Source organism: Equus asinus, chromosome 18 (assembly GCF_041296235.1).
Source record: "Equus asinus isolate D_3611 breed Donkey chromosome 18, EquAss-T2T_v2, whole genome shotgun sequence".
Lineage (NCBI taxonomy): Eukaryota > Metazoa > Chordata > Mammalia > Perissodactyla > Equidae > Equus > Equus asinus.
Window position 1 is genome coordinate 28732934 of NC_091807.1, and position 12425 is coordinate 28745358.

The window sequence follows — 12425 nt, forward strand, 5'->3', positions numbered from 1 at the left end:
TCCAAAGAACCAGAAAAATCTAACCAAGGTAAAAGATAATCAACAGGTGCCAACCCCAAGGTGACCCAGATGTTGCAACTATCAAGTAAAAACTTTTAAAGTGATAAATGAAAGACTGAACTGTTGCAATGTCTATGCAAGATCACTGGGAACATCAATCGTTATACATGAGCAGAGAACTAGAACACAAATAAAAAAGGAAGGTAAAACTTAAATGTTTCAAAATATAACATGTAAGTTGCATGTTTTAATCACACTGATGTTATGTTTTTTCAGTACTGCATGAGAAGACATTCCAGTTAACAGAAAGCCACCCCATGGTCAAGGTCTCTGAGCAGAGAACAAAGAAAAATACTCCTGTAACTTCAGGTTGGTCAAAGGGAAAAGAGGAGAGAAAGAAGCAGATACAAAGGGAACTAGAAACAACCTCATCACCTTGAGGACTAAGAAGGTTATAATAATATGGTTTAGGACGTCTAACTCCCTAGATGAGACCAGAAGTTCAAGCAGTTCTCCAATAGACAGCAGAATGCCCCACCCTTTAGCTGAAGAACAGAAAAGCTCCACCTGACCAGAGCCCAGCCTTGTGGGTCAGCCTGCCAGGACTTGCCCTGTTCACAAGTAGATAATCAAAAAGATAATTCCACTATTAGCATCAAACATCTCTGGAGCAAAACTCTTATTCTCAGCAAATAAAAAACCTGCATCTGAGATGCACATCCAGGATAATGGCTTTGAGGAAATTAAAATTTTCTTGAAGAATATTAGTAATATTTCACCTTCACACACAACACACACACATACACACAGATGATAGACTCGTGTAAATATTTTAAAAGTAACTATTCTGGATAGAGCAATTACAGGTGATTTTAATTTTCAAAACTATACTTTTTTTTTTGTATTTTCTCAAGTTTCTACATTAAGCCTGTAATTCATTTTAAGGAAAGAAAATAAATACAACATGTGAACATGTGTTCAGTCCCTGGGTTTTTGGGTAATTGAAGAGAGTGAGGATGTGGGCACTATGCTAACAGCTACAACAGAGCAGCACCAAACCCAAACTTGAAACAGACAGCTTGCGAAAATTACCTAAGATAAAGCAAATACCCTCTGTCTTGGATTTCATCACCCCTTCTCTCCATTCCAACGGCACTTTGCTTGACCTCCTCACACTGTGTCTCTGGCATGGTTATTTGTACATGGACACACTTGTCTTACTTTCGTATGTAGCCTCTTCCCATTGTATTATAATCTCCCAATGGCAGGGACCACCCCTTACTCATCATTGTGTTGGTCACCTGAGTATACTAAAGTTTTAGCACAGCTCTTCTCAATGGGAAAGCTCATCATTCAGATTGCCTTATAACAAGGGTACTTCAAATATAGAAAACATTAGAGCCATTCGTGGGCCCGAGACGACCCAATTCATATTATACTCAAGTCAAAAGTTAACGATTAAAGCAAAGTTTCTCTGCCATTGGTCAGGACATTGTGAAATCCAAGCATAAGGCATTTAATGATGTGTATTAATTATAATTATTAATAATATAATTTTTCACTCCCCTGAGTTATTTAAAAACTTATTAAAATAAACGTAATGATTACCGTGCTATGACTTGAAAACAGACCTCCAAAATTGCAAGAGAGAGGATGAAATGTATTTATTTCAAAGTTAAATTTGAAGCGAAAATCACAAGACAACAGATTGCAAATTTAAAATTAGATTCTAGTGGGAGGTCTTGGTTGCAAGCCTGTTTTTCCCCTCCTGGAGGCTGAGCCTGAAGACGGGCGGGGGAAAGAGCTAAGATTAAACTGAGACAAAGTTTTGAAAGTTTTTTCTAAATCTTTACAAACCCATGAAAAGCCTTTTGCCAAGTCACACACAAATACCCCTAACACAAGAGACTAAACAGGAAAGTTTTGCAACAAATAAAAGATGATCTTCGATTTTGAAAGATTATTATTTTGACTGTATTTATTTTTCTTTTTAAAGATTATCCAAACCAGAAACAAAATATATCATTGTTTTGAAGTAAGATATTGAAGCAAGGTTTGCCTTTTTCAAACATAATCCAATATAAAGATGGTGAAGCTCAGGGATAAATTTAAAAGACCGTGAGGGCAATTCACAGGGGCAGAAAAGATTTCATAGGTACGGTTTTCTCTTTTTCTTAAGTTTTAATGCTAATGCTTTTGAATTGTTATATGGGTGTAACCTTAATCTAAAGAAATGGTTCCAAATTCTTTTTCCCATGAACTACATACAACAGAGCAATTCTAATTATGCTAAAACATATCTATCCCATCGTTAATTCACGCAGACGAATATACACACAGAAACCTACCTTACAAGGCAACAGTGGTTCCCAGCCCAACTTGCCGCAGGAGCACTGTGGCATTTAGATATTGAAACTGGAAATGGTGTCAGGATGAACAGTGACAGGGGCTGGGAAATGGAATCAGCACCTGCCCCTCGGGGTGGCCATCACAGTCTCATCTGAATCTATGATAGTGTGCCAAAAACCTGGAGAGGACAGAAAAAGAGAAAGGAAATGATCAGCCAGAACACAGGAAAGAGGGCTTTTCTATCAAGCTCATTTTCATCAATTCTTCAACATCAACTTTGTGTGAAAAGCCACACCCCAAATCAAACAACCCAACATTTAGCTACAGGTATAAAAGGCCACGCATAATCAGGTAAATAAATAAATACAAGCTCCTTTTACAGTTATGGTCATAAACAGCCCTACAAATTAAGTTATTTTATCATTTTTAACATATTGCAAGAGATGAAGGTATTGGAAAACAGAAACAGGTTACTAGCAAGTCATTTCCATGGTTCCCTCTCAATCTTCAAAAGGTCTCAACAGAGATAAACGAAAGAAAACAAGGGAGTCCCCATTATTGTCACAGTAGATCTATATTTATAGCAAAAGTTGAAGAAATGCTGAAAGACAGTAAAACAAAAGACCAAATTTAAATACATAGATCTTTTCATTGTATACCTATTTTCTTAAGCCGCCAAACATCAAATTCAGAGGAAACTCATGAAGAATGGGCACAGGAAAGAAATTTAGGTAAAATATCCAAACTGTTATTTAATACAGAAAATAAACTGACAAGGAAAGCTCCACAAACAAGCAGTATTAATGGTCCCCCCCCCTCTTTTTTTAAAGACTGCTTTCTGAGGTGAGATTGCAAATACTAAAAAGGGAAAAAGACCTGCGGGTTCCTTGGGGTGGCTGCAGCTTATTTCTCTTGTCGTGGATATTCCTCTGTGGGGCTGCCCACAGCTGCCACCATTGCTGGTGGTTTCAACAAGGTGGGAACCTAAGATGACACTTTGAGCTGGAACACGGAGAAAATTGTCTATTTCGTGGAAGGCATTCACACAGAGGCAGTAAATAAATACATACAGACATCCACAGAGAACAGAACGATAAACAAAGTTACGGTTCTTCCTTATCTTGGAAAACGTGGTATTTAACGGAGAAGTTCGTGACTCACGCTTGCGGGGAAAGGAGCATGAGTTTTCAGCAATACCCCATTATTACCCCACAATATGTGCCCTTTCTATAATTCCCCCATTTCCATCCTGTTCGCTCTCCTTTCCTAGGCATCCTCCTTAAGCTGCTCTCTGCGAATTTTCCAATTTTCAAAGCAGTTCCTGAATTGCTTAGGAACTGGCAGAAATTAATAAGCAACAGCCCATTTACATTGAAATGGACTTATTACGGTGCCAGCTGCCAATAATTTGCAAGGCTGGATTCTCGCTGGCAAACCAGGCCTGCAGGCGGCTGTCCTTCCACCTGCACAATGGAGGCTGATAATGCATTTTTTTTTTTTTAAAGATTTTATTTTTTCCTTTTTCTCCCCAAAGCCCCCCGGTACATAGTTGTGTATTCTCCGTTGTGGGTTCCTCTAGTTGTGGCATGTGGGACGCTGCCTCAGCGTGGTCTGACGAGCAGTGCCATGTCCGCGCCCAGGATTCGAACCGACGAAACACTGGGCCGCCTGCAGCGGAGCGCGCGAACTTAACCACTCGGCCACGGGGCCAGCCCCGATAATGCATTTTTTTATACTTTAAAAAAAGGTACATATTCTATTTATCAAACAATTTTTCTCGATCTGTGTTCCTCTAATTCTTGAGCAGAAAAACTCTATGGAGAAGGAGGTGAAAGTTATAGGGCCTTATTTATAAAACATGCAGAAAAACAAAACTGAACCTATTTGGTATAATTCTTTTCTGATTTTGGCAGAAAAAAATTTTTACCTGTGACCCTGGCTGTGGGAACTAGCTCATGAAATGGACTAATGAAGAGCCCCAGATTTGCTCTTTTGCAAGTGGCAGATATGCAAAGGCTGCAATGTGCCAAGTACTCATTTTGCCTGTAGCAGGTTAACTCCACCGCAGTCTTGTGATTGTATGCCACCGAAACTCAAGAACTACCAGTACTCAGGTCTTCTTCAAGAGCTGCCAAGAATCCATTTCAACAGGAGGCAGCTATGTACCAGGGTTGGCAATTCTAGCCCGGAGTCCTACTGCAGCATCAAGTCAAATCTCAGCTTTAACCACTGACTTGCAGAGATCGGAAGCAAGCTCTACTTATCAGTTCACCCCTCTACAAATGGGGATAAGAACACTACCTAAACTACTGGATCACTGAGCAATAAGTGAGATCATCTATGTTACACGATTAGCTTAACGTCTACCCCATGGTCTACTGTGGACCATTACTTCCATTATTATTGAACATGTGGAGACCATAAGTAGTATGCTACCAAAGGGTGACAATTATGGGGATTTCCTCAAAACATGGTATCTAACCCATTGAAAGTAGGTTTTTGTTATAAATCGGATGAAACCAGTCACCTTAACTCTAATGTGGGACAATAAGGGGAATTAATTACCCCAGCTGGAAGACATGATCTACTCAATCTGCCACAGCTCACGCACACACACAAACCACGCTGACGAAATCTGGCAGTACCGGTTGGCCAGGTTACATTACACTGAGATGACCCCCAGTGAAGTAAACGCTGAGTGTATCAAGTTTTTCAACCTCATTCTGATTCATCCTCAACTCATATAGTCAACTTCTGCGTCATGTGTCAAACAACCAGTTTTCACAAGGAAGTGTGTATGCTGGAGGCGGGGTAGGAATTACCAAAACTAATCTCAGGCTTCAAATATCTGCAAAAATAGACAGGGCTGAGAAGTCCCATCGCTCCAATCCTACAGTCAGATGTAAGATGAAAACAGGAAAACTGTCAGAAATATTGTCTCCATGGCAGTTAATCCATGGCTTTTGCTTAAAAAGTCTGCCAGATCACAACTTTCTTTTTCACATTCTAAAAACACTCATAGGGTGCATCCTTCATTTTTAAGTCCTTGCAAGTTCCAGGAATCAATGTACATAGAGAAAGCGTATTGTACTTGCCTTCAAAATATCCAAGTTCCTATACCAGGTTCTATGACTTACTAACTTACGTGATCTTCGGCAAGTAAATGGCCTATTCTGAAACTCAACAAGAAAAATAAGAATGTAAAATTATCTACCTTACTTAACACCTATCTGAAAAGGTTGTTAGAAGACAAATTAAAGAGACAACATGAAACACTATAAACTATTAAACGCTATGTAAGTATCTTAACTCTTATTCTGTTCATCATGATTTAGTGCACAAAAATATTCCATATTAGCAAACTAAGAAATTAGGAAGTTTTCCCTTACCCCAAACCTTGGAGGGGCTTGGGGGAGGTCTTGGATCAATATCCTGAACAAGTCAGAATCCTAAATAATATATTGTATATTCATACTTAGTCCAAAATCAATATTGGATGGATGGACGGATGGATGGATGATCTGGGGCACTGGAAAATTTTAAATGTTTCAGAAATTAAGATTAAAGAAACCTCATCAGTCATTTTCTTATTTTTTTAACCATCATTTTATTCAACAAAGGACTCGAGAGTGACTTCCAAAGATACATGATCTAAACTAGAATAGAAGAAATTATTAATGGAAAAATAAAAGAGAACCAAAGTTAAGACAAAGTGAAGGGGGGAGAATAAAGGTAACAATGTGTACCCTATCGAGGTACCCAGGGGGTTCAGTTTAACAGTAAGCTTTGTAACAACCAACTCAAATAGGGAAAACACGGCAGTTGTAAAATTCACAACGTCCTCATCAATTGCTCAGAAGGACAAACGTTCTTGGTCCTAAGATTAGACCAGAATTTCCACTGATGGTCCTTTGAGCCCACTGTGATACGATGAACAATGTTTTGGACCACACCCTTCCACATGGGCTCAGTGACAAATTTCATATGGATGTTTCTTCTCTTGATAATTGACATAAAATAAATCACACTTCAGCAACAGGCGTTTTGAGGAAATAGGATATTGCTAAAGAGTAAAGAGGCTGCCTACCTTCCAGGAAATTCTCCTTGAAGACTGTTTGCTCTCCAGTGTTAGATCATGGCCGAGGGGCGGTAAGCTTGAGATGGGGCTCTCTGGCTCATGCCCAAGTGTAGCTGGGTCATGCTACCAGAGGACCACACTCATCGGGCATAAAGGGAGGGTTCCACTACAGGTGAGCTTGTCTGGCTCGTGTGAAAACTGAGACCGTGACAAGGACTCCTACACAAAGAAGAGGAGCAGCACCTTCCTTCTCAAGTGAACCACGTGACCGCTGAGGGGCCAGGACTCTCAGTGAAAACTTGATCCCTCAGCACAGACAAATGAGCTACGCTAGGGGCTCCAGATTCTTATCCATAAAGCGTGGATGACACAGTTTTAGCCCTACCCTGTTTTTAAGGCAGATAAAGAAAGACACCCAAAACAGACAAACAAAATCTCTCAAAATTCCCATATCCAAAGACTGTACTAGTTTTGAGCAATGCTACTTCTTAGCATATCTAAATGTCCCCCAAGGTGACTAAGTGAGGAAACATATTCCTAGAATCAATATTTTTAAGCCAGCTATAAATTGGGAACCTTCTACTAAAATAATAACTTTAATTTTAGAACAGTGAATCTTTGGCAATACTTAACCAACGGGTTCAGCTGGGACAGACATTACCATATTTCTTAGGAGTAAAGTCAGTGCATTTCAAAGCGAAGTAACATATTCTACCCCAGCTCAGGAAGATCTACCATTTATGGAATCTTACTATCTGGCTGGCATTGTGTTAGTGGCTTTAGGCCAAAATACTCCTCTAAATTTCCTTGGGTTCTTGGTGTTTATTGTCTTGCAACTACACTTGGACACTGGGAACTGCCAAGGCATACCACTCCAACATTGCATCACTCACTACGCTCCCTCCCGGCTCCATCGGAGGGAGTTTGGAAATCTCCAGTCCCAAAAGGCTGCATTACACAGCTGGCTGTCAAATCTTCCTACTAGCCCCACAGCTTGGCCCTAACCAGGGCTCAAATGAGGCCCCAGCTTACTGAACTGGATTCAATAGCTTTTTCAGGACAGACGGCGAGAATCACGTATTTTCTCAAAAATGCAAGCCCTAAGAAGACATGAAGCTACTGAACCCTTGACAATTTCCACCCATCACCCCAAGAGGAGTGACCATGTGATGTGAGAGCTCAGCTCCAGGCTCCCTGCTCCCAAATTCTCAATTTCAAGTTTGAGACACATCAAAAAAAGCACACTCATGTCACTGAAAGAGAAAATGGAACATGTGATCCCCAAAGAAAATGGAAATGCAACTGGTTGTGGCCAGCTTCTAACGATGCTGAAATCTATCCTCTGCTATTTCACCACATTGTGGCTTAACTCTCACCAGGTGTTGCTGGTGAGAACTAGGTTATCTAGGCACCCATAAGAGACAGTGGGAGAGAAGGGTACTCTGTTGAAAGTGCCTCCATACCCCCTGTGAAACATAACAGACTATAAAATCATAAAATGCATACCAAAATAATCTTCTCAAAAACATACTAATGCCTTAGTTTAGAAGAGATTTCGAAGTAAAATCCCTTTACCCAACAATGCCTTTTCCAAAATTGAGCCACGCAGCTCCTTCCCTTAGGCAGACCTGCCTCCCATCCCCACGTCAGCTGAGACGCCTCACCAGGCACAGGGAGAAGGCTCATCTCCCAAGACACCAGGGCAGAGTGGCTAGTGCGTTAGGACAGAGCACTGTCAAGGACTGAAGCTCTAGAAACGGGATTTGCTTCAGATTCTCTCTGGCTTTCTAAGCCTGAGGTTTAGCCTTGAGACAGAATGAAGAGCGGGGAGTCTCCATTCTAAAGGACATGGCCTTGTGTGAGCAGTGGAGACGAAGGCCACTCTCAGACTCGGATGAAGGGACTCTCTGACTTGGCAGCTGCTGCCTGCCTCCCCGCAAAGGGACCCTAAAATATCAAAGTGCAATTTGCAATTTCCATTATGGTCTCCAACCCCTCCCACCTGGCCTCTGCCTTCACCTGTTCTCTCACCGTGCAGCCAAGAGGGAAGTCTTTCAGCTCAAAATACAGACAGGATGTCAAGGGGTCCCGTTCCTTCATCAGGAAGCAGAGCGGGACGAGGTCATTTGGCAATTTCATTCTCGGCACCACTGTACAGGGCACGGTTCCCTGGCCCGGAGCTGCCTTTCCCACACAGAGTGGGAGAGCCACTCTCTGAATCAGAGAAGAGCGCCCTGGGGTGAGGCCACGCACCCAAGCAGCTGGTGTGGCAACTATGCCTGGTCAGCAACGAGGACTGGGACTGCCTGCGATGTCAAGGACAGAGAAAATGTCACAAGCCCCTCTGGAGAGGCTCCTGGGCTGGGATGCACTTGATCTGCTTTGTCGGCCCTCACGCTCTGAGCCTAAAGGGCCCTTTAGAAAGAACCACTCCCCTCAGGGACCTGCTATTTCCTCCTTGGTTCTGTTCCTGTCACTGTGGTACTTGTGTCAGTGGAAGGCGTGTACAAGATGGCAAAAATTCTCTAAGAGGAAATGGCTAAAGAGAGATGTCAGTAGTCCAAATACTAAAGATGGAGAGGAAGGAAGAGAAGCTAGAAATACTAAGTTTGTACATGTGTGTGAATATTTGATTAGCAACTTAACTTAATGACCGAAAGTCAACGAGCAGGTATGGTAGTTGGAAAACACAGCCGCCCAACACAAAAAGTGAAATGTAATGGGATCCTGTGTAACACCATTTGCTAAGGGGATATTATGAGCCTCAATCTTGACATGTGTTTAGGTGGTGACACAGGATTTTAATCAGACTAAGTAAAACATTTCAGCGCAGCAAAGAATCTTCCACTTTGAAGTCAAATAAAATGATCTTCAAAAAATTTTTAAAGAACTTCCTCCTAAGCATTTTCAAAGTGGGGGTGACTCTTTACCTGCAAGTCCTCGTCTTTGGAAAGAGAAGAGATGAAGGCTCGATCATGAAATAGAGTGACAGAACAGTGTCTCCCAGGCCTAGAGTCCCACTAAGTACCCACTCCCTGGGTACTTAGCCCACATTGCTCCTTGACTCTCTCCCCATTTTATTTTACGTATTTATTTATTTTTGCAGGGGTTTTTTTTGGTGAGGAAGATTGGCCCTGAGCTAACATCTGTTGCCAATCTTCCTCTTTTTTTTTTCTTCCCAAAGCCCCCAATACATAGTCATATATCCTAGTCGTAAGTCCTTCTAGTTCTTCTATGTGGGATGCCGCCACAGCATGGCTTGACGAGTGGTGCATAGGTCCGCACCCAGGATCTGAACGGGCGAACCCCGGGCCACCGAAGTGGAATGTGCAAACTTAACCACTGTGCCAACGGGCCAGCCCCCTCCTCATCTTAAAATGAAAAATACCTTTAAAAATAACCTGAATTGTTTATTTGCAAATGAATTCTACTTGTTCTGCAGTTATACAATGAAGACCACAAGCTCTAAGAGGTAAGACATAATTCCTTATTCCATTGAGTCTGAGAAACACGTTTTTCACTTTGAACATCTCTGCAGTCAAATATATCTTACAGTCACAATGGGGTAGTGTGGATTAATCGGCATCATTTTCTTTCTTTCTCAGTGGTACATGAAACAGTGATGCATCTTACAACTGATAGCATCTATCTTATGAAACAGAGTATATAAAAATAGATTTTTAAATAGTTATATTTATGCCTATCCAAAAACTGCTCGGGAATTGTTTAGCTAAAGCAGAGTGTCTATGTAAGAATGTTTCTGATTGTTACCAACTCAGTTCAACTCAACCAACACTTATTGAGCACCTACTGTATGTTTGAGATGAGAAAATAGACCATTTCCTTATGAGGCCCACAATCTAAGAAAACGGTGGACACTTATCCACTCTGAGACGGGGCTGAAAAGGCTAAACTGGCATTATTAATGGTGACTGATGGGAAGAAACAGACGAATTCCGGGGCTGGCCCCGTGGCCAAGTGGTTAAGTTCGCGCGCTCTGCCGCAGGCAGCCCAGTGTTTCGTTGGTTCGAATCCTGGGCGCGGACATGGCACTGCTCATTAAACCACGCTGAGGCAGCACCCCACATGCCACAACTAGAAGGACCCACAACGAAGAATATATAACTATGTACCGGGGGGCTTTGGGGAGAAAAAGGAAAAATAAAATCTTTAAAAAAAATTAAAAAAAAAAAAAAAAAAAGAAACAGACGAATTCCGCCAGGAGAAGCTATCAGTTGAATCTGGTCCTGAAGGGTTCATAGGATTTGGCTTGGCTTATGAGGATGGGAGGAAATGAAGAGAGCTAGGAGGGAATTTGCTAAAAAAGGAGGCAGAAGATTGCAAAAAAAAAAAGAGCAAAGGCTCTGAGGAATGAAAGGAGCATTAGCCTAATGTTACAGAGAGGTAAGTACGTAGAAAGGAACTGGAGATGATGAGCCTAAAAAAATGGACTGGGGCTATGGATGCTATATAGGGGAACTGGGTATAACTGTGTGTAATGGAGTCTGTGACGGGATTTTATTAGGGGAGTTACATGACCCAACATGTTCTCCTCCCAACCCCCCAGCTCGCATGGAAGAGAAAGTGGAGTCTTGTTGCAACCAACCAATGAGGCACAGCCTGGAGGAGATAACGTGGCCTCATCCAGGACAATGAGAGCCTTCCAGTAAGAAGAAAGGCAGGTGGAGTCACCAGGACCCAGTGGCCACATACACACCTGTGAGAAATGAGGGAAGGAGAAAAAGAAGGAAGAGATGCCTCTCAAGTTTCTAGTTTGGTAACTGAAAAAAAATGGAAGGTGATGATAACACCTTCCATTGTGAAGTCAAATGGAGCACCCAGTTCAAAAGGTTTATCCTTGAGAGGCCAGAAGTCACTTACAGTGATCCTACTGGAAATCTGGTGTCTATTCCACACAAGGCCTCAGCACAAAGAATGAGGGTTGGAATATACTAACACAGGAATAAAAGAAAGAAAGTTGAAAAAAGAGACCCTCCCAAACAGCTTAGTTCAGGAAGGATACCAAAATGGAGACACAAATAGTGGCTAATTCCACTGCATAATCAAAGACCTTAAAAAAAACAACAAAAAAACACATCTCTAATAACCTGTGAGAGGCCAGAAGTTTAAAACATTCTACCAACTACGCCTTCTGTTGACTAAGCCAATACCTGTAATAATAACTGGATTAAAGTGCATCGATAATTTAGCACAAAAATAAAAGTACATGCCTCAGGTTTGGTGCCATGAAGTTAAAATGTAAGTCAGATTGGAGTTCTGGCTCCAAAACTCTCTAGGTCCACAGGACACCCACTACGCTCCTTACACACATGTTGGGACTGGGTTTATAGTTTAAATAAGATATCGACTGCAAGGCTGATGTTCAAAGCTGTACAAATCATAGTGAAACGCATCTGGAATGCGTAAGTGAGTGCGCCTGAGCACCACTTCCAACAAACGCAGCGTTTCAGGACAATCACTTTACCTTTCTACAAGCGACTGGAATGAGAAGTTGAAAGCTGTGCAACACCACGCAGATCTCAGGTGATGTTCTGGTTATGTCCCTGACTGTGACAGTGAAGGCTGGGGCCACATGGCAATGGGGAGAGAGAGATGGCAGGAAAGACGTGGACTAACCATGGAGCCACGAGTAACTCAATCCAACCTGCTTGACCATCCATTCTCTTTAAAATTAAGAGAATGGTCTGGAAGTTTCTATGCTCCCTCTACTGGAAAAGAAGTCCATGTTTCTTTAACTTGCTTAAGTCAAACCCATGAGTACATTAATGGGAGCCGCCATGAGATTCTCTCTGCCGGGCATCCTTTTTCCAGTAAATACATGATTCAACGAAGGCAAAAAGTACCACTGAGCGGGGGCCCCAGAAATGCAAGATGGAACAACCAATTCTTACTTTAAACACTGCTGCAAGATCTTTTTGGCTACATAACGACCAACATTCATCCTAGCTGAATTACAAATTGGGAGGAAAATAAAAAG

The 12425-nt window shown here is 41.8% G+C and overlaps 1 protein-coding gene across 5 annotated transcripts in view; it reads right to left on the reverse strand.

Moving 5' to 3' along the window:
• TIAM1 (TIAM Rac1 associated GEF 1) overlaps window positions 1-12425 on the reverse strand; it is a 359691-nt gene that overhangs the window by 135577 nt on the left and 211689 nt on the right. For all 5 annotated transcript variants that reach the window (XM_014866485.3, XM_070488754.1, XM_070488753.1 and 2 more), the window contains one exon: window positions 2349-2527. The gene's annotated coding sequence lies outside the window, so the exon portion shown is untranslated. The remainder of the gene's footprint in view (window positions 1-2348; window positions 2528-12425) is intronic.